General features: G+C 53.0%; 1 long non-coding RNA gene across 3 annotated transcripts; it reads left to right on the forward strand.

Moving 5' to 3' along the window:
- The first annotated feature begins 563 nt into the window (after positions 1–563).
- LOC112935838 (uncharacterized) lies at positions 564–27,236 on the forward strand. 3 transcript variants are annotated; one of them, XR_011998413.1, is made up of 10 exons: positions 564–1,288; positions 2,967–3,110; positions 3,786–3,956; positions 5,659–5,846; positions 9,374–9,614; positions 15,954–16,715; positions 16,840–16,963; positions 17,627–17,740; positions 23,074–23,295; positions 24,142–27,236. It is a non-coding gene; the product is annotated as an uncharacterized lncRNA (long non-coding RNA). The 3 variants fall into 3 exon arrangements; XR_011998415.1 differs by having other exon boundaries at positions 690–1,014; XR_011998414.1 differs by lacking the exon at positions 9,374–9,614 and having other exon boundaries at positions 690–1,288.
- The last annotated feature ends 405 nt before the right edge of the window (positions 27,237–27,641 follow it).

Raw genomic sequence — 27,641 nt, forward strand, 5'->3', positions numbered from 1 at the left:
TCTCTGCTTGACAAGCACTGTTCCAGGAGAGACGTGGTCTGTGTTGAATTTGGGAGGATAAATTGGAGCTGTCACACCAGAGGTCGGAGGGCACGGCGATGGTGGGCAGTGGGGAGCGCCCGGAGCAGGGGGGCAGCGAGGTGAGTGGCCTGGTCAGCTTTCTCTTGGAGCGTGCACCCCGAGATTTCTGTGGCTGTGACATTAGGAGGTTGACATGTTAAAGGAAAAAATCTTCAAAGACACTTGTTAGAGACGGTGAGGCAGGGGGGCCTGGGTGGCTCAGCGGTGGACCATCTGCCTTCGGCTCAGGTCGTGACCCTGGGGTCCCCGGATCGAGTCCCACATTGGGCCCCCTGCAGGGAGCCTAATTCTCCCTCTGCCTGTGTCTCTAACTCTCTCTCTCTCTGTGTCTCTCATGAATAAATAAATAAAATCTCAAAAAAAAATAAATAAAGACAGTGAAGCAGACCTGGTACAGAGCCATGGGGATGGGCCTGGGGCCCATGTGATGCGAAGGGGCTGTGCACCACCGGGGACCAGAGCGTGGGCCAGTGGGGGTTTCTAGACGAGGGGTAGGTGGGGCAGTGGGAGGAAAATTGGTGAGAGGAAGTGTCGTGGGGACGGGGCAGGATTGTGGCTAAAGGCCGGCCAGGTGACAAGACCCCAGTGGAGGATGGGGCGCCCGGGGCACATATGGAGGGTGGGGGGCTCCGGTTGAACTGACTTAGCAGGTTCTTGCTGAAACCGGATCGTACAAGGAGGTGCACAGGTGTGCCTCGGAGAAGGGTCGGGAGCCTGACCAGAGTTTGGCCAAGCGCAGAATCTTTGTCAGACAGGAGCACGTACGTCGTGAATGTGGCGGGTGTTGACCAAGTTCCTGGAGGCTGCCGCTGACACCAATGATCCCACGAGGAAGAGGAAAGGGAGCAGAGCCCGCGCTGCCTATAGCTTGGAATCTGAGGGTGCTGGAGAGTCTGGAAGCCAGCGAGCCGGAGAGGGCCGGGGCAACGGGACGTGAGTGCAGGCTCCTGACCAGGGGAGGCCAGAGTCATGACAAGGCACAGCCGGGATGTGGGACGCAGGCCGGAGGCAGGCCAGGTGCTGGTGGCTCCGGGCCTGGGGAGAGACCACGATGGGAACGGAGGGTGGGGGCTGAGCAGAGCGCTGAGTTCCGTTGCTAGGAAACCAAAAGCGCAGCTCCAGATCCCAAAGCGCTGCCAAGTGACCGAGTGTTGTTATTGACTGGCTGGTGCTGGGGACTGGCCGGAACGGACAGTTCTGAAACCGAGTAAGTTGACCGGAGACTCAGTGTCCACCCTCGCTGCCCTCCTCGTTAATGGAGGATGTGGTCCTGCAGCCTTGGGCAGGTCCTGGGTCTCCCCACCCCCCAAGCCACGGCCTGGCCCACAGAGGGGGGCGTCCTGCCTCCCGATGGCTCGGGTGGCCCCGAGAGCCCCAGAAATGTGGTGCTGCCCCTGGGGGATGGGTGGCATCTGAGGGCAGATGACTGGGGTGCTCACTCCAGGTCTGGGCAGGGAAGGGCAACGTCCCCTCCACGGGACACGCGGGGACGTTGTCCCTCCACTGTTGCTGCTCTGCTTCCAAACACAGGGATGCGGGGTGTGGTTCCTGTCCTCCACCCCTCTGAACTGGCCGTGGGACATTTGTCACTTTAGTCATGGGCTGCCAGACTGACCGGGGCATTTCAAGGTGGATGTTTATTCAACTGGGTGAACTTGGGGGACGCCCACTGGGGCAGCGGGGAGGGAAGCATATTTTATGGAAAGGTAGGCATGTTTCTGGGGAGGAGATACAGCGGTCTGGGGATGGTCGGCCACTAAGGGGGTGGACTGTCCTGCGCCTGGTGGACAGTCCTGCGGAAATAGTTGTGAGTTTTCCTTTGAGGGCCTACCACCTGCCACACACATGCAACGTGCACTCTGCAGAGCCACCCCTGAGTGCTGAGGGATGGACAAGCTCGGAGGGAGTCGGCAGCAGGTGTAGAAGCCCTGGGGGAGATAGGCCATGACAAGGTGGGGCCAGGTGGGGCCAGGTGCGGGGACGGACGATGGGGTCTGAGGCCAGCCACTTCTCTCGGTGGGCGAGCAGGCCGATCGAAGAGCTGCAGCCCGGCAGGTGGGAGCCGTGATGGGGCAGCAGCTCAGCAGGTGCGGACCACGGACTGCAAGCCCCATGACGAAAGAGGGGCCTGGATGAAATGCAGCCCCTAAAACAGCCTTTCACAGAGTCGGTAGATGAAATCCCGGCGTTATTTTTAGGAGTGATTACCCATTTCGTTCCCTGGGTGTCAACAATGATAAGTCATATTTTTCTGTTCCATAGTATGTTCCAGGCACCATTCCAAGTGCTTTGCCTAGGACGACGGAGCACTGGACACCGGTGCCTAAGTGCCCGGCTCCACGCAGCGCCCTCCGAAGCTACTGACCTGTGTTTGTTTAAAGACAGTTTTGTAAAATGGGGGATGAGACAGAGAAAGGAAACGTGGCTCTGCTCTGCCCCTCGCAGTGACCCACTCTGAGCGTTTCTTTTGGTAACGTCGCTCGTTTTCTCTGCTCATCGTGCTGCAGGTCTGTCGTGAACAGTCCTTTCCCATGTGGCAAGCGTTATTTCCTGCCAGGACAAGTTCTGGAACACCGTTCTCACGGTGGTGGGAAATTCCATCGTGCATAAACACCACCCCTTATTTAATCCATAATTTATTTGGGCGTTTAGACTGTTTCCTAGAGTTCTGCTCTTTCAAACGTTCCTGCAGCGAATGCGTGTCCTTCCCTTGTTCTCTGTGGCTGTGCCTATTTGTAAGACAACCTAGAATGCTTGGGTCCAAACAAGGACCCAACTTTGAGACTTTCCTCTACATTTGCCAAGTCAGCGTCCAGAAAACGGGACATTAATTTACATTAATTAAGGTAAACATTGATTTAATTACTGTTCACATGAATCCCAAGGGCTCCTGGGAGCAATGCTACAGGCGACCACCACTGGCCCAGGCATCGTCCCCGACACGAGAGCCACGGCCAGCTGCTCTGGTGACAAACACCGTTACTGTCTTTCCGTCTGCGGCCCATGACCTCACAGCGGTTACGATTTCTGTGAGTACGTTGCATTCGCGTCTTCAACCTCTGCTGAGTTTTCTCCTCGCGGGTTTGCCTCCTTATTCTTGGTTATTCAGAACTTTGCAGGTTGGAAGTCAATTCCTTTTAAACTTTTCGGAAATTTGAAGAGAGCAGAAATAAGACGACAGGTGTCGACAACCTTTTGGGTCTGTCCCACGTCATCAGCAAACTGTCTTTGCGGCAGGCCCCGTGTGCCAAGTTTGCCTTTTGCAAACTTATTTAATTTTAATATGTTGTCAGTGCGATCTGGGGGAGGGTTCTCATCCTGCTTTGAAACTTTGATATTCCTTACAGCTTTACGGAGCTGCGTTAGCAGGGTTCTCCAGAGAAACAGAGCCAATAGCGGGGAGAGAGAGAGAGAGAGAGAAAATCACTTGAAGGGACTGGCTTGTGCAGTCGTGGGGGTGGCCCGGCAATTCCAGAATTTTCCAGGCAGGCCGACAGGCTAAGGACCGAGCAAAGAGTTGCTTTCTGAGCTCTGGAAGCAGAATCCGTTCCCCCTAGGAACCTCAGTCTGTTTTCTTTTTAAGGCCTTCAATTGATTGGACAAGGCCCACCCACACTATGGAGGGCAATCTACTTTACTCAAAGTCGGCTGATTCAGATGCTAATCACATCTAAAAATATATATATATATATATCTTTTTGCAGCCACATCTGGGCTGATGTTTAGCTAAGCAACCAGGTACCATGGCCCAGCCAAATGGAGGCAAACAGCAAACCGACGCAGGAGACGTAATTGGCATATGATTAACGATACGTATTTGAAGTGGGACGTCTGACGGTTTGATGTCTGCGTGTGCCCCTGAAACCATCACCGAGGTAAAGATAATGAGCGTCCCGGAATGTTCCCAGGGGCCTCCGTAACCCTTCCACCTGTACCTCCCTGCCCCCTCCAGCTCCTGGCCAACCTCTGGTTTCTTTTATCACTGTGCATTTATTTGCATTTCCTACAAGCCTATAAGCATGGAATCGTACAGCACCGTCTCCTTTTATATCTGGCTTGTCTTACCCAGTTTAATTTTCTTTTTTTTAATTTATTATTTATTTATTTTTTAATTTAAAAAATTTTTTTATTGGAGTTCTATTTGCCAACATATAGCATAACACCCAGTGCTCATCCTGCCAAGTACACTGAGGGGGGCACTTGCCAGTTTAATTTTCTTGAGGGTCATCCCTGCTACCATACATATCAGTAAATCGTTCATTTTTCGCTCCTGCCAAAGGTGGACCCATGGCACGGCTACTGTGGGCTTTTTGTGACTTCGCCGGCTGATGTGCACATGGGTTGTTTATGGTTTGGATTTGTGCAAATATAGCTGCTACATGCATCCGGGCCGACGTCTATGCACGTGGGCTCGCGCCTCCGTGTCTCGTGCACAGATACCAGCCTGGAGCGTGTCTGGATCATATCGGAGCTGTACCCTTAGTTTTCTGTGAGAGGGTCAAACCGTTTTCCAGCATGATTTTCACATTTTATATCTGCACCGGCAGCGGGTGAGCATCCCGCTCGCTCCATCTTCTCCCAGCGCCTTGGTACGCTGCCGCCTTTATCGCCGTCATCCTAACCGGGAAGTGGTATCTTAGGAGGTTTTAATTTGCCCTTCCCTGATGACTCACGATGTCAGAACCTTTTCCTGGGCTTCCTTGCCTCGGTGCAAGTGGACGCTTCTATGGCGATGTGCCCCCGATATTTTTTATGTGGTTGTTGATTTTTTTGATATTTGAGAGTTCTTTATATATTATAGATACGAGGTTTTGTTTTGTTTTGTTTGTTTTTTAAATCAGACGTGTAATTTGCAAATACTCTCTCCCAGGCTATGGCTTATCTTTTCTTTTTCCCAATAAGGTCATCTGAACAGCAGGGGCTTTTAGTTCTGATGACTGTTACGTCTTCTGCTGTTATAGTTAAGCCATCTCCACCGAGCCCCAAATCATTATTTTTGCAGGTGTGTTTTCTTCTAGAATTTTTTTTAAGATTTTATTTATTTATCCATGAGAGACACAGAGAGAGGCAGAGACACAGGCAGAGGGAGAAGCAGGCTCCCTGCAGGGAACTGGATACGGGACTCGATTCCAGGACCCCAGGGTCACGACCTGAGCTGAAGGCAGATGCTCAACCACTGAGCCCCCCAAGTGTCCCTCTCCTAAAAGTTTTACAGTGTTAGGCTTTATGTTTCCATCTATGATTTATTTGGAGTTAATTTTTGTACATGGTCTGAGTCATAGATACAAATGTAATCTTTCTGAATATGGACATTCAGTCATTCTGGCACCTGTTTGCATGAAGGGTTATCCCCTCTCCACTCACTGTTTTATGCAACTTTGTCCAAAATACACTGTCGGGGTTCGCTGCGCCAACCCTAGACTCCCTGTGCAGCCCCTCTGATCTCTTCATCCACCTTGATGCGCACTGTCTTGATTGCATATGAAGTCAGGAAACCTGATGGTGTTTTTCCACTACTTCATTGCTTTGAAAAAAAAAAAGTGTTTTGACTTTCCCAAATCATTTGCATTTCCACAGGAATCTTAGGATCAGTTTGTCAACTTACACGAAGAAGACTGCTGGGTTTTTAGCTGCGATCCCACGTAACGCGGAGATCGGCTGGAGACAATTCACATCCTAGAAGTTTCGTGTCTTCTGACCCACGGACTCTGCACGCCTCTCCCCCTATGACTTATTTCTCTGAGCAACATTTCATAGTTTCCAGGGTACGTGTCTTCCTCATATTTATCGTATCTCTGGCTCTATTTTGTAAGGCAATTCGGGTATTATTTTAAACGCTTTTATTTGAGGTCTGAAGATCTGCTCCAATGGTGTGAACCCCACACGGTTTTTATGTGGATCTCGTATCTCGCACCCTTGATGAACCCAGTTTTACATTTAGCAACTTTTTCCTTGATTTCACCAGATTTCCTAACATCTGTGATTAAAGACAGAATCACATCTGGATGACTTATTTTGTCTTGCGGCCGACCTCACGGGCTAAAACCTCCAGGATGGGGTGGAATGGGAGTGTGGGGAGTGGGTCCCCCTGCCTCACTTCTGATTTAGAAAGGGAGACCGTCCATCCATTTCTGGTGACGTGTGATGTCAGTTGGAGGATTCGCACGGTGGCCCTTCCAGCTTACAAGGTCCCCTTCCATGCGTAGCTTTTGGGGGAGGTTTATTAGAAACAGATACCAACTTTTCCAAATGCTTCTTCTGCGTCTCCTGAGATAATCCTGCCCTTCCCCCACGACTCCCTCAGCTGAGTCCCATTTCCCCATTATTTTCTCCTTATTTCTACCGTAATTTCACATCACGGGAGCTCAGGCCTGGCTTGAACCTGAGACGTGCTTCAGGCCCAGAACGTGGTCTCTTGTGGCCTGCGTTTTGGGTGCTGGGGAGACGTGTGCACCCCCGCTGCCATTGGGAGGGAGGGAGGGGTGCTCTGTCAACTTCGTGGACAGCACCCCCTCGTCAGTGCCCCGCGATCCTCTCTCTACTCTGCATTACACGGACTGAGTCACTGCGGCCCCCGGTGCACCTTGTGGGTTTGTCTCTTGATCCTGCAGGTCTGTCCGGTTTGGCTGTGAGTGTGTTGAAATTTAGCCTTGAAGGACGTGACCACTTAGGATCATCGTGTCCCCCTGACAAATCGGTCCTTCTATCATTAGAAAATGACCATAGCTCTTCCTGGTAACACTTGGCGATGGGATGCACTTTGCCTAAAAACGACACATCTGCTCCATTTAATATCGTGTAGTTTTTCCCACCTTCTTACTCTTGGGCCATTTGTGTCTTTACATTTGAGGTGAATTACTTCCAAACGGCATGCCCTTGGGCCTCACTATTTTACCCAACCCAGCAGTCCCGGGGGTTAAGTGGAGCATTTAGACAAGCTGCGCTTACAGGTGCGGGCAGCAGGGCAGGCCCTGGGCCACCGCGGATTCTTGCTCCGTGTGGTGCCTCCACCTCCCCTAAGACCCATCACACACTTTCCGGAAACGGCCCTAACAGGGGAGCAGGCTCTGCGGGGCCGTGACGGGGCGGCTCGGGCACCCGGGGCCCCACCCAGCTGCCAAGGTGTGAAGATGGTGCCGGGAGCCGCAGGCCAGCAGGCCCTGCCCTTGAGGGGTGGCCGGTTCTGCAGGGATGTTCACCCCAAAATTGCATTTACTTTTAAAAAACCAGCTTTTAATGTTAGAAGGTTCTAGGTTTACGGGAAAATCCCAGTGATAGCGCACGGTCGGCGTATACCTCGCACCCACTCTCCCTTGGCTTGAACGCCTATTTTTGACGATTTCATTTTTTTACTAGTAGTTATTTTTTTATTTTGAGCCCAAATCCATATTTTCTTCAGATCTCCCTGGTTTTCACCTGGCACCTTCTGCTTCCTGGTTTTCTCCTTCGTTCCCCGGGACAGCCTGTCGCGTTCAGTCCTCGTGTTCCTGCGGCTCCTTTTGGTACTTCTTGCCTCTGCCCACCTTGGCGACTTCGAGGAGGCCTGGGCGGGAACCCGGCAGGGCTCCGCGGAGACTGAAGTCATGGGTTCTGGGGGTGCAGTGCCCCCATCACGTCCTGTCAGGGGCACGGGTGTCGACATGACCTGCCATCTCGGCGTTGACCTTGATCTCGGGGCTCATATGTGCACGCCAGCTTCTGTCACATACCCCTCCTGCCCCTTCCCCCCGGCCACCCCATCCCCCTATCTCCCCATCCATCCTGTCCCTCCGTCCTCCGGTCCACCCTGTCCTCTTGTCCCCCATCCACTCCCTTCCCCATCATGCCGTCTACCCTGTCCCCCGTCCAATCCATCCACCCCATACCCCCGTCCACCCCGTACCCCCGTACCCCCGTACCCCCATCCTCCATCACCCCGTCTACCCTGTCCCCCATCCAATCCATCCAATCCATCCACCCCATCCCCCATCCACCCTGTTCCCCCGTCCACCTTGTCTACCCCATCTACCTTGTCTACTCTGTCCACCCGTCCACCCTATCCCCTTGTCCACCCTGTCCCCCGTCCACCCCGACCACCCCATCTACCCTGTGCCCCGTCCACCCCATCCACCCCATCCCCCCATCCCCCGTCCACCCCATCCCCCTGTCCACCCTGTCCCCCTATCCACCCCGACCACCCTGTTCCCCCATGACAGCATCACTCCATCCCCCCATCCACCCCGTCCTTCCATCCCCCTCTCCACCCTGACCACCCCATCTACCCTGTGCTCCATCCACCCTGTCCACCCCGTCCCCAGTCCACCCCATCCCCCTGTCCCCCCATCACCCTGTCTACCCTGTCCCCCATCCAATCCATCCACACCGTCCACCCCATCCCACTGTCCACCCCGTCCCTCTGTCCACCCCATCCACCCCAACCACCCCATCTACCCTGTGCCCCGTCCCCCCGTCCACCCCATCCTCCTTGGAAGGAAGTTGCTCTGCAAAGCCTGCATTAAGCGACTACAAAGTATCCAGGCTGTTTCTGCCTGAGAGATCTGTCTCTTCTTCCTATTTATCGATTGATTCAATCATGTAATTGTGTTAGCATGGATTCATGGGTATTTATTTACACTCGGGGTTGTAATGAAATGCCGTGTGATTTGTCCTGCTGCCCCGCTGTCCCCGCCGTCGCCGGCCACCGGGAGCTCTGTCGGCCGGTCCCTGCATCCGTTTGGCGTTCTCTCCCCAGTGCAGGACATTTCTCCTTACTGCTCTTATTAGGTATTTTTAAATTACATTTTCACCCATCTCTTGTGCTGTCTGCACAGCAGAGCAGCTGGGGGACACCCCGAGTTAGGGTAGCCCCGGGGAAATCACAGCTGGCCAACAGTCCAGAGAGGCAGGACCACCTTCTTGTGGGGGAAATTATATTCCCCGCTGGCCTTTCTCCTGCCTTATGAGACACAATTTTTTAAAAGATTTTAATTTATTCATGAGAGACACACACAGAGAGGCAGAGACACAGGCAGAGAGAGAAGCAGGCTCCCTGCGGGGACCCCAATGCGGAACTCGATCCCAGGACCCCAGGGTCATGCCCTGGGCCGAAGGTGGACGCTCAACCGCTGAGCCACCCGGGCGTCCCATATGAGACATAACTGATGTATAATATGCATGAGCTTATGGTAAACGGTGCACTGATTTTACATATGAATCTGCTGCAAAACGATCACCACAGCAAGGTGTGTCAATATGGGGTTTTCTCAAAAAATTAAAATAGAACTGGCCTATGATCCAGAAATTCCACTCCTAGGCATGTATCCCAAGGAAGTGAAATCCGGGTCCCAGAGATGTTTGCACCCCCACGTTCACTGCGGCCTCACCCACCGCGGCCAAGACGTGGGAGCAGCCCCTTGCACATGATGGATGAATGGATACAGAGACCGGGTGCACTTGCGATGTGTGTGTCCAGCGGGGGATCGCTCGGCCACGGGACAGGGGATCCTGCCTTTTGTGACAACATGGATGGACCTTCAGGGCATTTGCTCTGTGATGTAAGTCAGAGAAAGACAAACGCTGTGTGATCTCGCTTATATGTGGAACTTAAAACAAACAAAGAAAAACCAGGCTCACAGAGACAGGGAGCAGATTGGCGGGGTTTTCTTTGGATGTGGTGGGCTGAGATCGGCCCCAGGTCGGGGGGTGGTGGGGAGCTTCAGTGGATTGCTCTGGGGGTGGTCTTCAGATGAGAGTCCCCAGGTGCTTTCATCCAGACACTGACTTTGGGGTGACCACTGCTCCGTGATGGTTCCTTCGCATGGCCGTTAACAGAGGAGAATATTACCGGGTTTCACCCTGTTCCTCGGAGCCCTGGGGGTTGTGGCCTCCAGGGAGGGGAAGGAGAGGTGGATTCGGGGTCTGAGCACCATACCCTCTTGTCTGGAGGGCATCTTCTGTTTGCTTGGAGCACTGAGCTTCCCCGTGAGACTTTCCTTGTAGAAAATCCCAAAGCCACAGGTCCGGGTGCCTCTTTGAGGCCTCGGCCACTCTGCAGCAGACGTCCGTCCCCTGGCTGCCCTGCCCCGGTTCCCGCCGCGACTGGATCCTCCCGCAGGGAACTGAGCCCCCTTCTTTGCCTGCATGTTTGGGGAGGGGCTAGTCCATCTGCTCACCCAGTTAGCAGGACCCCCGCCTGGAACCAGCTCAGAGCTTCTTGCAGAAACTACTCGGAAAGAAGCGTCAGCACATGCGGGACACACACCCTGAGCTATTGAGAGGCCGTCATGCCAAGTTCCTGCCTGAGGCTTGGGTCACCCAGAACCAGAGCCCTGGGTCAGCGAGGTGGTCAAAGAGGTTGACCTTTGGCCTCTGAAGTCAGACTCATCATCCTCTGGGATACCTTTTTTTTTTTTTCCAACTGTGCAAATACATTTCTCTTTAGGAGGAAGTGGGTCTGAGTGAGGTCCTTCCCTCCCAGGAAATGATTCCAACCTCGACAAAGTCACTGGTCCCAGTATTTGCTCCAACCCGTGGCAAGAGAAAACCCCACGGCCTGCCCCTCACTCATGGGGCGTGGTCTTTGCTGCTGAGCCTCTGCCCCGCGGGCACCGCGGCCCTGGGAGCCGCCCCTGGGCTGTGACGTCCCGCCCCGAGCACGGCGAGGTGTCCAGGCTGGAGGAGTGACCACCCCAGAGTGGGGCCGCGTCCCGCCAGGCAGACAGTCACGCAGCGCGGCAGAGGGACCCCAGGCCCAGTATCCGAGGACCCTGCTCACTCCCCACTTGGCCTGCAACACCTTCTCCAGAGTCTGTTTCCCTTCTCAGACTTTGAGACCCAGAGATTTATGGGCCGAAGTCTTTTTCAGGGGAGCTGTCTTTTGAATTATCGTGTAATTAAGATGCTAATGGCTGTTTATAGAACCTTCTCTTCTCAGCCCCACTGCTTTGTGAATAATAAGGAGCGTCCCCTTCCTTGTGGTGGAGAATAGCATTGAGAGCAAAATCTTTCATTAAATCACAGGTTGCATCTTCTACTTCTTCTTTTTTTTTTTTTCCTTACACTAAAAAGGAATTTACTAATGCTCGTTAATTTTTCATTGTGTGGATAAATTGTAGGGGGTCTTTTACTTACAACCCATTTCCTTTGTAAATAAGGGTAAAAGCCTTAGTGCCGTGTTGGGGCGTTGGAAGGTGCCCTAAGAGAACGGATTCTTCATCAGGGTCCTTCACATGAAATACCTGGCCAGCCTCATTCAGGAAAACATTTGCAGAATGGGTGTGGGGTCCATCCATCTGCGGTGGGTCGTGGGGGCTGTGGGCGCCACCTGCCCACCCGGGACTGGCTAAACCAAAGCCGCAGGGTCCCCAGCCGGGGCCACATCCACTCATCCAACAGCGGGGCTGAGGCCCAGGCTGGTGCGGCCGCCTGAGTGCAAGGTGACCCTCCAGGATGCGGGCAGCAGGGCCGGGAGCCAGGTTCCACCGCTTGCCTTCGCTCCCAGGCCGTGGCCTGAAACGGCTGCACCATTTGTTATGCTCAAAGCCAGGGTGCTCCTTCCAGCGGGGGGGGGTGAGGTGGGGGGAACACCCTCTGGATGGTTGCAAGGGGAAAAGTGAAGGCCTGTGAGCGGCGTGTGCAGAGCACCTACGTCCCCTCCACCCCAGCATTGCTTTCCCTCCGGTGGATGACCTGCAAAAGCACCTTTTGGGACGTCTCTCTGCAGAGTTTCCTGACCCAGGTGCCCCCACCTGCCCTCCTAGGACTCAGTCTGTCCAATTTCCAGTGTGGTCAGAGCATCATGGGGGGAAAGGCAGGGCTAATTCAGTTGGTTACAGAGGGAAGGCCTGACCCGCCGCTGTCAGAACTGCATTCTGGCCACCTTGCCTCCCAAGAATATTATCTAAAACATACAAGATAGAATCCTGAGGTCTGCCCCTTGGCAGAAAGAAGCCTCTATTATTGTATTATTGTGAAAAGTAGAGTTCTGTCCTCTAATGGCTCAATGTCCCGAGACCTTGTCTTGACTTTTCTGCTGCCGTTTATGACAATGTGGGTCTCACCTCCTCCAGGATGGCTTCCTGCCTTGCCCATGCGTTCATATCACTCCGAGCTCCCTGCTCCCGGGCTCTCGGTCCCCATTGGGACCTAGTGTTGCTGTCTCTTTCCTGGGTACAAGACCACACTGCCTCCTCTGTAGCTTCTGCACGTGGCTTGGGGCGCCTGGTGGTGCAGTTGGTGAAGCGTGTGACTCTTGGCTTTGGCTCCAGTCGTGATCTCAGGGTCGCGAGATGGAGCCTTGCGTTGTGCTCTGTGCTCAGTGAGGAGTCTGCTTGGGATTCTCTGCCCCTCCCCTCTACGTGTGCATGTACTCACTTTCTCTCAAGTAAATAAGTAAACCTTAAAAAAAAAAAAAAAAACTGGTTAAAAAAAAGAACTCTGTGGCTTCACCCACTGTTTTGTTCAGAAAGCTTCTTTTTTTTTCTCTTTCAAATGCTAATGTTTTAATTTACTTTTTTTTTATTATAAATGCTAAGATTCTTCTAATTGGTATCCCAACTGCCTGTAGACTTGACTTATCTCTTGCAGTTAAGAAAAATCACCTAGTCATTAAATACAATTATTACTTTGTTCTTCTCTCTCTTCAACCTACCAAACTATTATAAACTCTTGATTATTGTAACATTAGTCAAAATAAGAATCAAAGAGAAATGTATCCAGAAGCCATCACAGCCACAAATGGAATATCTAAATCTCTAAGTTCTGTCTCAGGCCTTGACCGCAGACATGTCTATTCCCCTCCTATCCCACATTAATTCTGTATTCTTTTCTACTTCTTTCTGCAAAATAACCATTCTTTGTGATGTGTCTTTGTTTGAAATATTCTGAATAACAGGCAAAACTAGGAATTATTTAGACTCCTATCACTTAAAAACAATTGCATGATTTCCTGCCGAGATAGCACAGCAAGTGTGTGTCACAATAATGCCCTTTGCCCCACACTCCTGGGGATGACGAACAGCATAGGAGCAGAGGAAAGGCAGAGACGGTGTCAGGCTCAGAAATTGGGATTCGTGTCTCCAAGGCCAGGAGTGGAGAAGGATGCACAACAGTTGAGCCAGGTGAGCTCCAAGGCCAGCTGCTCTCTGGGCCAGGGGTAAGCACAGGTGGACGAGGGGCGCAAGGTAATGGTGACCAGAATATCAGACTGAAGGCGAGAGCCAGGCTTACCACCTACAGCCATGGGGTGACGTGGAGCCCTGACCTCACGAAATAAGACTGGAAACAACTTGCTGTAGAATCCAGGCTCTGTAGCTTGAGGGGAGCGCAAGCCCTGGGAAGCCAGTGGAGACAGACACGACCCTGTGACCAGGATGCAAGCCAGTCCTGCCGGCATCATGGGTCACCCAGCAACTTCTCCAGTGTCCCTTCCAGGACATCACGTGATTCCTGTGACAAGACCCAGATCTAGATGTGCCACTGTTGGTGTGGACATGCCGTCCTCAGTCAGGGAGGTGAGCACCGAGAGGAAAAGGCAAGTGAGTGAGAGGGGGACACAGAAATCTGGGGAAAAACCCAACTCCTCCCACTCATCTGGCTTAGAGGTCGAAACGGAGAAATGCTTACAAAAATATAATTCTCAGGACTATAACCTCCTGGAATATGAATTGACTTTCAGTGAAAATCATTCATGCCCTCACGTAAAGACCAAGCTTCAAAATAAATATGTTGCTGTGTCTAAAGAGATAACTGAAGTTACAGTTTCATTTACAAATGAATAAAACACTTGAGGGGGAAATGCTAACTGCTATGGGGACTCTTCTTTGGGAAAAAGAACTGGTTGGAAATCTTAAATTTAAATTAAAAAGGAGTCACTGAAATACATTCTTGTATAAAAGCAAAGTGAGTTAAACTCTAGCTTGCCCAAATGCAGTCAGGCCAAAAGTTGTGGATTGGAAGGAAATCCTCCAAAATTCAGCAGAGTTGCAGCCACATGCTGAAATAAGCTTGCTTCAGTTTTAGCTTAGACACAATGACAGTAAATTCTATGTTTCAAATGGAGACCACTACGCAGAAATTTCAAACTCAATGGTCAAGAACTGGTGGCCTGATTCTTAAAAGCATCACAAGTATCAAGACCATGTAAGGTCAGGGAAGTAGAGGCTGATAGAGGACAATTTTTGAAGAGACCTATCAGTGCCTTAAAATTCCCCACTTTGACAACTGTCCACTTCATTAGGAAATTAAAGTTTAAAAAAAGATCATCTACAGATTGCTCCGAGCTCTTCATGTTAAGTGTAGTCTTGATCCCATGTATCTAATTCACTGAGTAATGCATGGAAGTGAGGAATCACTATATCATACACCTGAAACTAATAAAATACTGTATGTTAACTACACTGGAATTAAACCCATAAAAAAAAAAGATCACCACAAGAGTTTCAATAAAAAGTACTGAAAAAAAAATCAAGGTCTATTCAGGATTAAAAACTTCTTGCCAACTAAGAATCAAAAGGAACTTCTTAGCCTAGAGCATTTACCAGAAATATAAATAAGAATCTTAATTAGTGATAACTGATAATGCCTTAAAACCATTATTTTTGAAGTTGGGAACAAGCTAGAAGCCACCTGCCACTACTTCTCTTCAAACCTTCAAACTGAATTCAAGCCAATGCAATAAGGCAAGAAAAAAACTGGATTCAGAAATTATATATATATATATATATATATATATATATATATTACATATATAATAATATAAGATAGAATTACATGTATTTGCAGAAGATGTGATTATATACACGGACAGTCAGAGAAACAAAACTGCCAAGAAATTTTCTGGATACACAACTTAAAAATATGTCAGTGGCATTCCTAAACAATGAAATAAAGAGAAAATACCACAGGACAGAGTTTCCATTTATGTCCCAAAACACACTCTAACGTGTCAAGGATCGACCAGGTGTTTATGGTGATCGTACGCCTCTAAGGACATATAAATTTAAATAAATGATGAGATAGTTTTGAATTGAATGTCTTAGTAGTAGAAACAAGATGATCCTCCTTAAATTAGTGGGTAAATGTATTAGCATTTTGCAGGAAGCATGACAAGTTGATGATGACATATTAGAGAAGGACAAAGAGAAATTGTTCCTCTATTTATCAATATATATTGGAAAGCCATAGGGAGAGGATGATGTGATAGACAAATCAACCAGAAGGAAATCGTCCAGAACAGACCCACGATGATGGAATCAATATGTAGCAGAATCAGTACAGCCTCAGTGAGAAAAATACAGCTTTCTTTTCTTTCTAATAAATGCTGTTTGGACAATTGTTCATCAATATTGAAAAACCATATCATTGTTATATACCATACTCAAAAATAATATCCGGGCGGATTGAACATTAAATATTAAAAAGTAAAATTTCACATGTTTTAGGAGAGACCGGAGCATTGATAGCAATGTAATGGGTGACACGGTCTATTCCAATGCTTCTCAGAATGGTGGGTAAAGTACAAAGTATGTGCTTGAACATGTTCATCTTTACTCAGAAATAGTTAAGTGAAACCTTCAGAAATACAGAGTACCAGGGAAAATCCAAGACCAGGCTCTGTACACATCGTCACCCGTTCAGCTCCTGGTGGTTACAGTAACGTGGCTCCCGGGGCTGAGCAGTCGTGCAGGAGGCAGGACCCAGACGGGGAGAGCTGCACGCTCAGAAAGACAGGACGCCAGACAGACAGTTGTCTCATCAGCTCTGATTCTGGGTAGAGGGCTGGACGTAGATCCCTTTGATGGCCCGTATCTGCAAATCTGCAGGTTTGGGGCTCATATTTGTATGTCCTGCGTCCTCCCCCAAACGCTCTCTCAGACACATTATTTTACACCCAGGTTCCCAGGCATGAAGATCCCGGTTGAAGGGAATGCAATGTCCTCTGTGATTTTACACCCACAAACCCGTCCTGAGCCTGCCCAGAGCGTGACCTGATGCAGTGCCTCCCACTGGGCAACCAGGCGCAGCTGCACCGTGTTCCCGCGGGTGCCTCCCATCTTGGGTTGGCACATGTGGGTTCTAAACACCCATGTCCTGCATTTAAAGGTAAGAGGGGATGTAAAGCGTGGATAGGAACTAGGCCACTATTAAAAAGGAGAGTTTAGTAAAGAGAAAAAAAAAACGAATTAATCACTGGAGATGAAAACTGTAACAATAAAATGAAAAGCCTACGCACGGATGAAATGTCAAAGAGCCTGACAAGTGGACAGAGCGAGGGAGTGGATCAGACATGAGGTGACCTTGCAGATCTCCGAGGAGGCAGGGCTTTGGCAGAGTTGATGCAGGAGACGCTGGCGCCCCGCAGGCCTGGCAGGGCGGCCCAGCGGGAGGGAGCGCAAATGCAGGGCAGGGGTCATGGGGCGCGGGCGGTGGTGGCGCAGGTCAGGAGAGCCCTTGGGGAAACCGAGGAAGGCTCCAAACATGGCACAAGACGTCAACTGCGTTCCTGCTCTGAAATGATGGGAGAGGAGTCTCCGCGTAGCATCCCGGGGTTTGTGGAGAAGAACCACTCGGGAAGACCCCCGATCAGCACCTGGATTCTTTATTGTTCCTTTGGGCAATGGGGACGAGCTTGCCTTGCAAACTTCACTGTGCAAAAGGTAACATAAAATTGTGTCCGTGGTCTATACACATCCTTAATGATAAATCTTTATCATCCTTAATGATAAAACCCAAATTAGACTTTGAAAAAATCGGCAACGATATTCCAATTTTTTTATTTAGATGGTAAGTGAGTGGTGCTTTCCCAGGACTGGTGTTTCTTGGACACCTCAACTCTCAGCACCGACCAGGGACCCTTCTGCATCTGAGGTGGCACCGATTCACATTTATATCTCCACCCCCCAAGGTATGAGAGTCCTATCCCTCCTCATCCTCATAGCGTAAGCAAACGTGCAAGTGACCCGCAATCCGAGCAGTGAAAGGTAGTATGGCGTTTTTAAAATTTTTATTTGAATCCCATTAATTACAAATACTGTTAAGCAAATCTTTGCACGTGTTCAGAGGACGTGCGTATTTCCTTCATCTGAAAATGTCCCGTGGCTCTCTGCCTGGTTTTCTTTTTGGGTTGTTCATCTTTTACTTTCGGCTTGGACACACTTATAAATTAAAGGGGCAGCCGATCATATATAGTGAAAAACATTTACTTCTCTTTCATTTATGTTTTGTGGTTCTTTCTGACTTTTTTAGTTTTGGGGAAAAAAAAAAGTCCATTTCTATGCAGTTAAAATACAAAGACTCTCCTTCACGGCATCTCCTTGGCGTGCTTGTCAAAAAAAAAACCCAGGACTTTGTATGTGTTTGGGTCCATTCTGGACGCCCTAGACTGTTCCGAGGACATCTCTGTTTGAACAGAACTCTGTCCTCATTGGTGTCGCTCTGGGGGCAGAATGAGGCCATGGCTGCTCCCCTGCGGGGCTCCTGGAGAGTCCGCTCCTTCTCAGGGTTCCCTGGCCTTTGTGCCCGGTGTCTTCAAAATTGTTTTCATTTTTTTTACTCTTTGTGGCTACAGGTTTAGGTGAGAGGTTCATCTGGCACCTTCACTCGATCCCGGTCAGAAGCGAACATCTGCTCCGTGTCTGACCCTGAAGTTTGAAGATGATTTGACAACATGTAGGATGAGCAGGTGTGAGTCTCTGTGGACACGGGTTGGGGCGGGGGGGCAATGGAAAGAAATCCCAAACACGGGGTGCAAATGCTCCTCCCTTCAGGACGCAGAGTCGGGCCCACGGTGGGCTGGGCACGGGGCTGGTCTCCAAGGAGTGGGCTGGGGAGGCTGAAACTGGCCAAGGCCACAGGACCGCAAGATGGAGGTCAGGTGCGGGGGTGACGGGCACGTGGATGGAGGTCAGGTGCAGGGATGATAAGCACGTGGACGGAGGTCAGGTGCGGGGGTGACGGGCACGTGGATGGAGGTCAGGTGCGGGGGTGACGGGCACGTGGACAGGGGTCAGGTGCGGGGATGATGAGCACACGGATGGAGGTCAGGTGTGGGGGTGTCGAGCACATGGCCGTCACGTGCCCCTGACACGCTGTGTTGATAAGGGCCTTTTTCTCTGTGCTATGATTTCCCGAACCCAGTCACCCCGGTCCCATCACGAAAGGAACCGCAGGAAGACCTTGACTCAGGGACATTCTATAGGATGCATGGAGCTACGTGCTTCGGGCCGTTCAAGGTCATGGCGAAGTGAGGAGGACTGAGACATTGGTGGACAGACGGGGAGATGTGAGAGCTCAGTATGACGTGCGATGCTGGGTCAGAACCAAGGAGAGAAAGGGGACGTTAGTGGGGAAACGGGGAATGAGCTGGAGTTTCATTTAAAAGAGGATCCGAAACATCACCGGCAGGACGCAGGGAGAGGACAGGCTCTCCAGTAAATGGGGCGAGATCAATTGGGTGTCTGTATGGAAAAAAAATCATCTTGATCCCTACGTTCCACCTTACATAAAAATCAATTTCAGATGGATTAGTGGTCTACACGTGAAAACAAGAGGGCTTTTAGAAGGAAGCGCAGGAGCATATCTCTGAGGTCTTAGTGAAGGCAAGTTTTTTTTAAAACAAGACCTAAGCTGGAAAACCGATAAATTGGATTATATCAAAATTCAGGACCCCCGTTTGTCAGAAGCCACCGTGAAGAGAGCCAGAAGGCAAGGGACACAGAAGGAAGAGATGTTCACCACCCGGGTGTCCCACGCTGGCCTCATAGCCAAATACGGAAAGAACTTCAAATTAATGAGGAGGGAAAGACAATCCTCCAGAACACAGGGCAGCCGGTTGGAATAAACACTTCCCCACAGGGACTTGCACGCGGCCCACGCACACGTCCACCTCCAGCAGGATGGGGACGACCCAGCAGAGAACCTCACTGCCGCTCGGGGAAGACGGCCAGCAGCTAGGCCCCAGCCCCACATGTGCTGCCGCAGAGCCAGTGTAGACCTGATTGAAACGACATCTTCACCAGCAGCCTCGACGGAGGGATTCGGAGGAGCACGCGTCCTGACGGCCCCCAGGAATGGCGAGGTCGTCCCGCAGCGGGACCCTCCTCAGCTGCCAGGATGGCTGAGACTCGGCTTTGCGCAACAGGGTATGGAGAATCTCGCAACCGTTACATTAAGCAAAGAAAGCTGGACGTGGAGCACACGTACGCTGGACTCTATTTACATACAGTGAAAAACGGGTGAAGGGAGTCTCTGCGGTTACAGGCGGGATGGTGGCACCTCTGAGCGGAATGGGGCGTTTGCTTGTCAGGAGCCCCGGGGCCTTGGGGGAGGATCCCGCCCTGACTCGGGATTTGTGTTTTGGTCACATGAGTGTGTGACCCTTTTGACATCTTGGGCAGCAAGAAGTTGTGGAGAGAGATTTTATTTCTTCTTTTTCTTTTTTTCTTTTTAAGTAGTCTCCATCCCCAGTGTAGAGCCCAACGTGGGGCTCGAACTCACAACCCTGAGATCAAGACCTGAGATCAAGAATATGACATGTAGGGACCCTGGGTGGCTCAGCGGGTTAGCGCCTGCCTTTGACCCAGGGTGCGATCCTGGGGTCCCGGGATCGAGTCCCACGTCGGGCTCCCTGCATGGGGCCTGCTTCTCCCTCTGCCTGTGTCTCTGCCTCTCTCTCTCTGTCTTTCGTGAATAAATAAATAAATAAATAAATAAATAAATAAATAAATAAATAAAATCTTTAAAAAATTAAAAAAAAATAATATGACATGTAACCAACTGGGCCACCCAGGTGCCCCTAAGAGAGATCTTACAAATATCATATTTTGATTTGCTAAAGCTAGGTGGAGGGTACAAGGATGTTTGTTGTTTCCCTCTGTATTCCTGTCTTGGAGTTGAAATAATTCTAATAATGTGTATATATTTTATATAATATATATTATGTACGTATTTTACATAATATATTACATATATTTTCATATTATATGTTACATGTGCATTTTTACATAAGCTATGTAAATATGCATTTTTTTAAAGATTTTATTTATTTATTTGAGAGAGAGAACAGAGTGAATGAGAGAGAGAGCACACGAGTGGGCGACAGGGGCAGAGGGAGAAGCAGACTCCTCGATGAGCAGGGAGCCCGACCTGGCACTCGATCCCAGGACCCTGAGGTCAGGACCTGAGCCGGAGGCAAGCACCCTACCAACTGAGCCCCCCCCGGTGCTCCACATATGGTTTTTTAATATAAACTATATGACATATATGTTTTATATAATATATATGTTGAATACGTAACATGCATATAAATGTAAAATAGAAGTGGACATCTCATGTCCTTGTATTGGGCACCCAGGCAGGCAGACATTTGGGCCGAGGATCATTCCAGAAGGCCCCCGGGGTGGGGCGGGGCTTAACGGGAGGTACCCCCAGTGCACCCAGAGTCTCAGTGGGAGATGCACCTCTGATCCCCGTGAGGGGCCCCTGCTCCTGGACTTTGCAGCAACTTCCTTAAAACTCCACAGGCTTCAGTTTCCTTTTTTTCCCTGAAAACTGGTCATCATTCCAGCTGTCTCTCCACCGGTTCGGGTTTTTCAGGGATCCTCTGGGATCCGTCGCTGTGGGATCTGACTGTAGCCCCAGCACCAGGCCGCAGCATGGGACAGAGCGACGTCCCTTCGCCCTTGGTGCGGACATTCTTCACGCCAGGAGCTTCTCAGCTGATAAGCCTCCGTCAGCATCTCCGCGGAGAGCACTGCGTGCTTTGCCGAAACCACAGCGTGCAGGCGGCCCCGATGTGTCCGCGCCCGAGCGTCCTGCACAGGCCGGCAGCCCGCGCCACCCTCCCCACCCCGGGACAGGCGGCCGGTGCATTGAGCTGACCGGTCACATACACTCGGGGCCTTAGACCCCTGAAAGGCAGGTGAATTCGCGTTAGCAGGGGGCCGCAGTCCGCCAGGCAGCCCTGGGCCAGTCGATGCACCTCGCGGGCCCCGTGGCCTGATCCATCGGGCAGAGTGCATGAGGGTCTGGTCCGTCCTTTCGTGCTCCGGGGCCGGGCCCGGCTCACCCGGGGGGCAAACGAGAACCACAAGTGAACCGTCTCGAACGTGTGGATGTCGTCCTAGGACCAACACGCATCCTTGGGTAGAGAATAATCATAATCTTCAGTGAACAAGAAAACTACCTAAAATGATAACAAATGCGAGCAAATCCCCTTGATTACAAAATACAGATACGATTCAGACGCGGTTTTCTCTGGCTGCAAAATGATATGTTATTAAGGTCTCGGCGTAACAGCAGAGATTTTTCATCATCGACTGTGTGCGTTTTGGAGGGACGCTCTGTGCCACGGACGTCTCCTCGCCGGCTGCCCAAGGAGCTGAACTGGAAGATATTTAATACGGAACTATAATAGAATTCAGTGCTCATTATTCAAGTGCAGGCACGGGTTCTGGCCCACGGTAATTATTAAAATCATGTTTATGCCAAGTAATGCAATGAACGTCACCTATTTTTGACCTGGCTGCGCACAGAAGTGGGGGAGGCAATGTTTTACATCTTATCAATTGGATTTAGAATGTGTTTGTGCTGCGGCAGCGAGCGTGAGGTCTGTTCACAGTGATTAGTGGCGCGGCTGGCGGACGCATGGCTGTCAGGGCGTGCACCCTGCGTGGGGTCAGGGACCCCGGGGCCAGGGAGACCTAGGGCCTCTGCAGGGGCTCAGGCGTCAGCAGCCCTGGGATACGGACGGTCCGGCATGTCCACATCAGTCGCGCCCAGCCCTGGGGTGGGGTTGGGGGTTGGGAGTGGGGGTGAGCCACTTGTGGGCCCTTGTGATGCTCGCCCGGCAGCGGCGGGAGCAGTGATGGGTATGGGGCTGGGTTCCTATAGGAGGAAGGACCTGAATGTCCCCCGATCCTGCTTCACCTGCTCACGCAGAGCCCTGTTGCCTGTTTCCATAAGCCTGCTGAGCTGTTTCTGGGGTCCAAGTGCACAGGGTCTTGCCGCTGCCTCACTGCTCGGCTCTGGTTGCCCCTCTCCGTGCCTGTGACGGTGCCGGGCTCCAGCCGACCCCGGAGGCTCACGGGGGAGCCGTGTCCCTGGGGTCTCTGATGCCATGTCCCCGTGGACATCGGAGATGCAGGGAGCCAGGCCCCAGTTCCGCTGCCCAGCCCCGCTGCTCAGCCTCTGGGGTGCACAGGTGCTCCGTCTCTCGGGCCCCCCACTTGTCCCGCTCACCACGGGACTCAGCCGGAGTCGGGGTGCTGCACCACCTGCTTCCCCCCGAACCTCCAGGGTGCTCCCCAGCCCAGGCACTGGGTGATGGGGGCCTGGCCCGAGCGGGGCTACTCCCTGCAGCCAGGCCGGACTGGGGCCTGAGGACCACGGCCCGGAGGCTCCTGGGGGAGAAAGGAGGAGCGTCTACAGAGCGGCTGCCTTCCCGGCCGTCTCACAAGGCTCCCGGGGGCCTGGGATCTGGCTCTTGGCTGCATCTTCCCCAGAAGAGAGTGTCCTCCAAACCCCCACCAGGCGCCACTTGGGGCTGTGGACACGTTGTCCTCGTTACTTGCCGTAATGGCGTATCTTGATTAAGTGCAAATAGATGTGTTTTCAGCCTGAAAAACCTGCGATTCCAAATTTCTTAAAGCTCATTCACCGTTCTGTTTCGATTCCTCTGCCGAACGCCTTTGCGGGAGGCGTTGTGAGTGCTGTGGGTGATCTGTGGGCTGACGACGCCAGCAGATTGGGAGCCGGGTGCTACAAGGTGGCGTCTGTGTCTGCTGACTCATGGGGGAGGCACAGACAGGATTGGAGGGCGTAATTAAAAATTCGACTGAGGAACATTCTTAATTTATAAAGCACAATACAGATCCCTTACGGGCTGTGGCCGGCGAGCGCGCCCTGCCATCTACGTGCCCGTGTGTGCGTGGACACACGTGCGGCTTTCCTGCCTGGGGACAACCGATCTGTGTGACTTGCCTGTTACTTTTCTTTTCTTTTTTATTTTTTTTTAAGATTTTATGTATTTATTCATGAGAGACACACACAGAGAGAGAGAGAGGGGCAGAGACACAGGCAGAGGGAGAAGCAGGCTCCATGCAGGGAGCCCGACGTGGGACTCGATCCCAGGACCCCGGGGTCACGCCCTGAGCTGCAGGCAGACACTCCACTACTGAGCCACCCAGGGATCCCCTTGCCTGTTACTTTTTGAAGACCATCAGGTGGCCCTGGACAGAGGTCTGTGAAGACGGGCTTTGGGGCTCCAGGGGTGTGAGTGGGAAGGTGGAGAGTCCCGGCTGGGGGGCGGGGACGGGAGGGTGCCTTGGGCTGGTTGGGGAACGGGAACCCTGGGCTGAGGGCTGGGGTTGTGCACCAGGCGGCCTGACCTGCTGCCTGCAGTCACTGCACATGGGCGCTTGGGTCCAGGCTGCCGGGCGGGGGCTCAGGCCCTGGCGTGTCCCAGCCTGGAGGGATGCTGCCGGCAAAGGAAGCTGGGACAATCTCCAGAGGGGCTGAGGTTGCCGCTCCTGCAACCCCATCCCTGCTGAGGTCGGGCAGGTGCCAAGCAGGGATCCTGGGTGGGGGGGGCATGAGGAAGATGCTGGAGGGTGGAGGGTCAACCTGATGTGGGTCAGAGACCCGGGGGCCCTAAGGGAGGAGCAGGTGCTTTGCCACACTGACATGCACTGCGATGCCCCAGGCTCCTGCGGTTCTCCTGGTGGATCAGTTGCCCCGTCGGGGTGGCAATCAGGCCCCCACTCGGGTTCCTGGACCATGAGGTGGGGGGATCCATGGTACCGTCCAGGACCCCTGAGTGTGAACCACCGCGGGAGCTGCACGGGACCGTCCAGCTTGCCCCCCCCCCGCCCCCCAGGCTGGCAAGCCCCGGCCAGAGGCTCTCTCCTCCTTCCTTCTGACCCCCGCATGGAACATTGTGCCTACGATGAGGGAAACTAGTGAAAACCAAGCATTCCAGCCCAGAGCTGCCCTGGAGCCGGGGCACAGCCTCCAGCCTCCCCCGGGAGTGGCCTGCAGCCCTGGGGACGGTCCCCCCGCAGCACCTGTCTCTGGTACACCCACCAGGTTCCCACAGCTGCCTCGAAGGACACAGGTGTCTGACCTCGTGTGGCCCCCTGCCACGGCACCCCAGGTTCACATGTCCACATCCTCAACCTTGAAGACACGATCCTTACTCAGGTGACTGAGGTAACATGAGGTCACAAGATCCAAAATGACTGGGGTCCCTAGAAGAAGGGGGGGTCAGGACACGGACACACTCAAGGGGCTGACCACATGAGGACACGGGGAGGGGACGGCGTCTCCATGCCCAGGAGAGCAGCCCTGGGAGGAGCCAGCCCGGCCAGCCCCTGGATCTTCGGACTCCAGCCTCCAGGAGCTGGAGACAACGAACCGCTTTGGTCAAGCCGCCTGGCCTGTGGCCGTCGTTTGCACCACCACCTCCAACGTGGTTTTGTCACCCACGCAGTGACCTGCTTGGAACAGCTGTTAGGTGTGTCAGGGCCAGAGCAGGTGGCTCATGGGCTGGGAAGCAGGTGCGCCCCAGCACCAGCAGGTGTGCCTCCCGCCTGCCTTCCCACCTCTCACCTGCTCCCCGCAGAGCCTGAGGCCCAGGACAGCGAGGGTGCCCCTTTCACGTCCATGTCCCGCTCCTTATACACTGAAGGCTTTGCTGACCCGGACATTCATTCTTAAGGAGCTTCTTCCTTCCCCATGGAAACTTTTAACGGGGGGGGGGGGGGGGGGGGAAAGGATTCTAACTATAGAAATCAGATAAAAAGGGAAATAAAACACCAGAGCTTGTTGCTGATCAGTAAAAAGTTCAAAAATAGATAAATATTATACATTCCATCAAAGATTTACAATTAATTACCATCTTCATACCATTGAAGTTGTCAACGAGTTTGATTACTATTCTGAATTATAGACTTTGCAACCCCCTCCCCATCCTCCCCAAAGTACAAGTGACATTTCTAATTGCCGATCTAAGAGTCTGCTGCCCAAAATAGATTGAGAAGACAAACACAAGCGTGACGGATGATGAGGCTCCGGGACGTGGTGCTGAGCCACTAGCCACGGCCGCGGAGGCAGCCTGGGCGGCAAGGGGTGTGGGCGGCCACAAGCCCCACACCCGGCGGGGAGGTGGCCGCAAGCCCAGCTCTGTCACCGCGTACCTCCTGGCTCCTTCCTGCACACGGGACAGCTGTCCCCGGGCCCTCGAGGGGCGGGTGGGCCTCAGCGGTGTTGGCAGGGTGGCCACCTGGATTGTCTCAAGGTCCCCGCGGCTGAGAGCCCAGGTGGCTTCCGCAGGGTGGGAGCTAGCTGCCCAGAGCCGGGCGTGGGGGCCGGGCCTCCCAGGGCAGGACCACTGCCCCCCATGCTCCTATCTGCAGCTACAAGCCCCCTCCCCTGGCAGAGTGTGCTGGTGGCCCAGGTGGCCCGAGTGGGGCGTAATCCCCAGGCCTTCGTCCTCCTCGGCAGCCCCGTCCCTGGCTTCTCTGCTGAGGGCCCTCAGGTATGGCTATTTCCAGCGCAGTTGCCCCCTTGAGCCGTAGACCCACCCCTGCTCACACTTGCAGCCCCCGGCCCCCAAACGTCTCGTGCACCCACAGGCATGCACCCTCCTCCTCCGTGCACCTTCTGCCCTGTCTCGTGGTCCCTGTGCGGCTCCTGGTTCTGCACCCCAGGATGCGGTGTAGGAGCCCCCTTGCCAGGCGCCTACACCTGCTCTCTGCCTCTGCACGTGGTCAGCCAGCCAGCCTGGTCCTTCAACCCCGCGAGCAGCTGTGGAGACCACGTGGCCGCTGCTCAGCGCTGCACTGGGTTGTGCCCCCGCCCTGCCTCCCCTGGGTGCATTCTCTGGCCTGTCCCACTCTCTGGGGCCTGTGGGCCTCTGAGTCTACAGAGAAGCCACCTGAGGCTCTAGGACGTGCCGCGGGACACAGCCAGCGTGCGGCAAAGCCAGGATGGAAGCTCGGCCCCTGCCCCTCCACTGTCTCTGTGTCTGTCCTCCCGGCAAGGACGCGAACAAGCAGACGCCAGGTCCCTGTAAGCTACCCCAGACCACACGGGAGGACAGAGCAACCTCGGAAGGATGGGTGAGGAGCAGGCTGTGTGGCTGAGTGCCTGAGAGGGATGGTGCAGTGCTCACACCCTTCTGACGTTGGTCGCCCCAGGTGAGGGGCCCGGTGGGGGCACAGGTACCTGGGCTGGGCCGGCCTGGCTGCACCCCCGGCTGCCCCTAGCCGTCTCAGGCTGGTGAGCAGATCTCCGGAGCCAGCCTCTCACCTGTGTGCAGGTGCGGCTCAGCCCCATAGCCAGTCACTACATTCGGATCTGCTTCTGTTCCTTTACGTGGTCGGCAGGCGTGCCTGGCGGGCGTCTGAGCTCCCACCAGTGGGGTTGAGGGAGCACGTGACCCTCGGCACGCAGCGTGGGGCACTGGGGTTGGATTATCCGGGTGGAGGAACACGCTCGCATGCACCTTGTACCTGCACGTGGGCAAACGTGAGGGAGGATGCTCGCGCGTCCTCAAAGCCCTACCCCCGCGGCCGTGCCAGGCCGGTCCCGGACACACACGGCCTTGCTCATACCTGCTGCCATCTTGCAGCATCCCAGGCCAGCCTGGCCCCTCGGGGGAGGAGATGCGGTCTCAGAGGGGTAAGGCGAGTCCTTGTGGTAGGACGCGGGGTGGCTGGGGTGGCCCAGGCAGAGAAAGTCCCACCATCACCCCTTGTGGTGTGCATGGGCACATGCTCTGTGTCTGGTGCAGCGCCCGGCCCGGTGGCTATGCATGCTGCTTGGGTCGATTCTATGTGTCGCTTGGTGCCAGATACTTGGGGTGTCTCTGTGGGGTGTTTCTGGGTGAGACGAGCATGTGGATGGTGACTGATTGAAGCAGGTGCTTCCCCCACCCCGGCCTGCCGTCCACTGAGATCCCATATACAATAAAAAGGCGGAGGGGGGAGATGTGTGCTGTCTGTCTGTCTATTCCTGATCAATATGCTGGGCCCTCGTCTTCTGCCCCAGACTGAGACTCACACCATCAGCTCCCCTGGGTTCCCCCTGGGCAGGCGTCATCTCCTGGGATGAGGTCTCGGCCTCCATACTCACATGAGCCAATTCTTATAATAAACCTTTTTAAAAGAAAAAAAAAAAAAGATTTTATTTATTTATTCATGAGAGACACAGAGAGAGAGAGAGAGAGAGAGAGAGAGAGAGGCAGAGACGGTGTCACGAGACCCGCGATGGGTCAGCGTCTGATTTTATTACTCAGCCTGGGTCAGCTATTTCATTAAAAATTAGAGTTTCTGCTTAATCATTTGTGCGGCTCTGACTCACATCTGATGAGAGATTTTCATGATCACCCATAAATTTGAGAGCTTATTTAAGAAAAAAAAAATCTGTGGTGGAAATTTATGAACAACTGTGTAAATTTTTAGGACCCGACATGGAGCTGCCAGAGGTGTGTGAAGTCTCCCAGCCCGGGAGAGGCTCAGGGACGCCGAGCGCCCTCTGGGAGCCTCCGAGTTGCTGGCCGCGGGTCCCGGTCGCCCCCCTCCCGC

This window comes from Vulpes vulpes, unplaced genomic scaffold, assembly GCF_048418805.1.
Source record: "Vulpes vulpes isolate BD-2025 unplaced genomic scaffold, VulVul3 Bu000000626, whole genome shotgun sequence".
Taxonomy (NCBI): domain Eukaryota; kingdom Metazoa; phylum Chordata; class Mammalia; order Carnivora; family Canidae; genus Vulpes; species Vulpes vulpes.